Source organism: Cryptomeria japonica, chromosome 7, assembly GCF_030272615.1.
Source record: "Cryptomeria japonica chromosome 7, Sugi_1.0, whole genome shotgun sequence".
Taxonomy (NCBI): domain Eukaryota; kingdom Viridiplantae; phylum Streptophyta; class Pinopsida; order Cupressales; family Cupressaceae; genus Cryptomeria; species Cryptomeria japonica.
Window position 1 is genome coordinate 269,517,565 of NC_081411.1, and position 4,964 is coordinate 269,522,528.

Below are 4,964 nucleotides of genomic sequence, written 5' to 3' on the forward strand. Positions count from 1 at the left end.
GCTTTGGTTAGGCTCGGCAAAACGAGCCTAAACGCGTATGGGGTTCTTTAAATTTGAAATACCCCATGCGCGTTTTGGTGTTTTTCATGTTTTTTTTTGGTGTGTCCACTTTTCTGACCACCATCTTTGTGCACTTACCCAGCTCTAAACTGGTAAGCACACCTATGACAACAAATGATAAATTATCACAAAGGGATGAATCTACACCTATTAATCCAACTAGATACAAATCTATGATAGGAGGTCTACTATATTTGACACAAACCAGACCTGATATTATGAATGCAGTATGTATTGTTTCAAGATTTCAAAGTAATCCTAGAGAAAATCATGAATCAGTAGTAAAAAGGATTTTTTTGGTACTTACAAGGCAATATAAATCTTGGATTATGGAATCCTAGAGATGAAAACTTTGAATTATGTGCATACACAGATGCAAATTGGGCAGGAGATGTGGATGATAGAAAAAGCACCACCGACGAAGCATTCTTTCTTGGAAACAGACTAGTTTCTTGGTTGAGTAAGAAACAAAGTTGTACATCTTTATCAACAACAAAATCAGAATATGTCGCAGCAACAACTAACTGTACATAGGTACTATGGCTTAAGCAAATGTTGCAAGACATAAAGGTAAAATGCAAGGAACCTATTACTATCTATTGTGATAACACTGCAGCAATTGATATATCTAAGAATCCGGTATTACATTCTAAAACCAAACATGTTTCTATCAAACTGAATTTTCTAAGAGAAAAAGTTGAAGCAAAAGAAATAAAACTGGTTTATGTGAAGACTAAAGAGCAGATTGTAGATATTTTCACTAAACCTTTTCCTAAGGAGACTTTTGAATATCTCACAGCTTGGAGTCATACCATCATAGGTAGAGTCTTAGACAATTGATGATTGTCATCAACCGATAGAATTAACAGAGAAATCTTTTATTCCGGTCTTTGATGGGAAGCTACTTTTCAGGGGGAGTAGTTGGTATACTGAATTGATTGGTATTTTGTATATGAACTTGGATTTATTGTAACTTTGGCATTTGATGTCAAAGGGGGAGAGATTGGTATGGAAAAACTTTGAAAAACACAAGGAAAACACATGTTTCTCCCATGGTGAGAGATTGTTGTTTAGGAGAGGTTATTACTTTTTGTATCTATAATTTGATTTATGTTTATGATCTTTTTGGAGATTGTTGGTTTTTGGTACTTGGCATTTCTGTTTTGGCACTTTGATGGTTTTTCCATCTTGTGTTGCCATCAATGCCAAAGGGGGAGATTGTTGGTATTTTGGTATGGTTTTGTCATTGATGTCAACACCTACTAAACTCTTATCAACTCTAACACTTTGAAGAATTAGCAACATTCACTGGCAAGCAAATGACTCATGCACAGTCACTGATATCTAGTACATCGGCTAGATATAATGATCACTGACACCTGGAATGATATGGAAAACACATGGTTATGTCAAAGACATCATTTGGACATCTTGTCCTGGAGTTTTGTTCATTGGTATATTCATCGTTGCATATTTGCTGTTACCGGCAAATAGGTCCAAGGTTCCATTGACAGGTTTATCTTTTCCAGATCAACATGGCACGCTATGGAGATGATTAATTATTGTTGTAAATGCATTAAGCCGACATGTTCAATTGGTTATTGCATCGGATATTGTATTGTTTGTAAAATGTTTTTATTGTAATATCTTGTAGAGCTGACCTACTAAAATTGGTCTTAGGTTATGGTATAAATGTAAGATCTTATTTGTAAGATCAAATGTGGAATGTAAAAAAGGATTGTGTGAAGGTATATGCAAAATTAAACAGAGCTATACACGCAGACATCATTTGAAGGTGAAGCTAGGTTTTTGTGAAAGCATATCAGCATTACACCGGTACTGAATCTAGCATATGAAGATGTTATTTTGTGCAGTACATTCTAATTGGATTTAACCATCCAACTATAGTCAGTGTGAATCCCATTTTGTGATTGAGCAGTGAGCACTAGGCGGTTGGCCTTTCTGCATGTGTAGACCCCATTTATGTACACTTACTATCTGCAGTAGTATCATCTAATTGTGGGTAAGGTTTCCCACCGTGGTTTTTCCCCTTACAGGATTTCCACGTACAAATATTGGTGTTATGTGTTATGGATGACTTTGTGTTTCTGTTTCATGCACTAATCCTTACTAGTATAGCAATTAACTATTAAAACTATCTACCGACATATTTAACTAGTTTACCGGTATTAAGCATTAAATTGGTTAAGTTGTTTTTGGTTTGAATTTATTTGGCAACCGATTCACCCCCCCCCCCCCCCCCCCCCCCCCTCTCAATTGTCTCTGGGACCTAACAAAGAGTATACAAGAATTATCTTGTGAAGTGGATAGGGTTACCTAAAATAGATGCTATGTGGATGTCAAAAATAGAGATACTTCAGCATGGTGTGGAAATTGCAGACCTCTTAACACAAGGGACTTGAGTTCTTTATCCCAGGGGAGTATGGTACATGGCACCTATCACTCCATCCAAATTTTGGTTTTTTTTCTTAAGTCTTCTATGTTTTCTTTCATGTTGTAATAAGTGGACCAACCATTTGGGACTTAATGAAGTCATGGTTAAGTTGTCCAAGCTTTTGTTGTGTTCAGGATGTTGATATCCTAGAAAGTTGTAATGTTGATGTTGTTCATAGGTGCACTTTTGTAGAAAAGGGTCATTATGTAATAGGATGCAATGTAAATTTTTTAGGTCTCCTAGAGTGTATAGAGGTCATTTGGAGGTTGTAGTACACTTGAGTGCAAAGTTGTATCCTCAGGATGAAAAAAGATGTAAAGTTGCTAAGCAACATTTGCAACATTGCAAAAGTTGCATTTTTTGTTGATTGGAAGTGAAGAATTTGGTTCTAACCAATTGAATTATGTTGTTTAAATCCAAAAACAACATGATTTTATGGGTTGGAATATTTGGAATGCAAAGCAAGTTTTTGGTTGTAAGGAAAAACCTTGTTCTACACCGTTTTCACTACTTTATCATTGTTTTTGTTCTGTAGTATGGTCCAGTATAGACTTGTCAGAGGAATCTACTTGTAGGGAATGAACGACTGTTGAATCTAATTTCCAAAAAGGTATATTAGCAAGTTGGATTGTGTTTAGTTGCAGATATTCAAACCATTCTCTGTGACTAGGTGCAAAACCCTTGTAAGCTAGGGCTTAAGGAAGAAATGGCTCTAACTTGAGCATCCACTAATGGCACTGGTTGAAATACAGTGGAATGATTGGTTAGAGTATGTAAATAATTTTATTGTGATTTTTTTATCTTTGCAAACCTTTGTGGTGATTTTACAATGATACCCTAGGCTCACAACTAGGAATTGGTGAGACTAGGACAACATGAGATGTGCATTTTCAGAGCACACATGGATTGGTAGAGACAAATTTGGAACACGTTTGGAGACCTGATTGAATGCCCTTTGAGATTCCATGATTTTTTTTTGCATATTTTTTGACTGGTGAAGCCTTCTAAGTCCAAGTTTGTAAGTCACCCGGGTAGGCCTAAACCGCTTGAAAATAGGACAGTTCTGGAAACCCCATGTATACAGAGAACCCAGATGCCATTTTTCAATTTTGTATGTAACTTTGAAAAGGGTACTCATAAATGTGGTTTTTTTATGGCCTTGTGTGCGTGGATGTGAAACTAAGCCTTGAAAACCATAATAGGAGGGCTAATTGCATTAGGCCTATTTGGAGCCCGGTATAGCCAAGGTGACCTTGGGAAGGATTGAAGAAGGGTTTAAAGATGACCAAACCATTAGAAGACACCAAATACACTATGTCAATTCATTTTACCATCATGGAACAAGTCTGAGAATTAAGATCCTTGCAGACGTTGTTGGAGTACTTGGAAGTGGTGTTAGGGATTGAGGTGGAATCCTCAATAGGAAGTGTTGATTGTTAAATATCAGTGGCTATACCTTGGAAGAAAGCCAAAGAGGATTAGGCCTTAGAGGTGTAACTATTAGAACCCTTATCAATTACCACTGGATGGGCTTAAGGAGTTAGAGGGTTGGAGAAGAGAAAGAAAGACAACTAGGTGATTCAGAGCAACTCCAAGAATCTTTGCATCACTCTGTCATTGAGTTTTGCCACACTCAAAAGATTGTACTTTAAACCTTCAACCCAGTAGACATAATCTACACTTCTCTTTCCATTAAGAGAAATAGTTCCCTTACCTTTAACCATGCAGGGTGAGTCATTACCAAATCTTACAACCACCATCAAATTCCTTTAGAGAAATTTTTTTCTCTAACCACCGGTCATGTGATGTGAACAACCACTATCAATGATCCAATCATCAGAGTTATCCATCCTAGATACTAATGCCTTCTTCTCTGACATCTCTTCTTTACTGGCCACAAACACAATGTCTTCATTAGCATCACCATCAGATTCCTCATCCATAAGACCACCATCAACAGCAATAAGACAATCTCTTTTGCATTTACCCTTATACTTCTTGAATTTGTATCCAATCTTGTTGCATGCAAAAAATTTCAAAGGTAATTTGCCTCTATATTTACCTATACCTATAGGCAACCATTTGGCCAACAATTCTTCAAGCTCAACTAAACCATCTTCATCATCAACTTCTCTATTTGATCTGGATTCATAACTGTGACTGGCATCTCTACTTTTTCTCACAGATGGGTTAGAAACAAAAGCTCTAAATGTACTCAAATTTCTGTACACTACCATCATAACCATTTAATTCAAAAGCAGTAAGCTTGCCAATGATAGAGTCAAGAGTTACCTTAGTTTTGTCAATGGACTTCAGCTCCTGAATAGCTGCAACTTGAATAGCGTAGACCAGTATAAGGGTTCTCAATACCTTATTGATCACTGTGGAATCTTCTACTTTACTTCCTACACTCTTAATTTCACCGAGTATCTCTTTTATCCTTTGACCA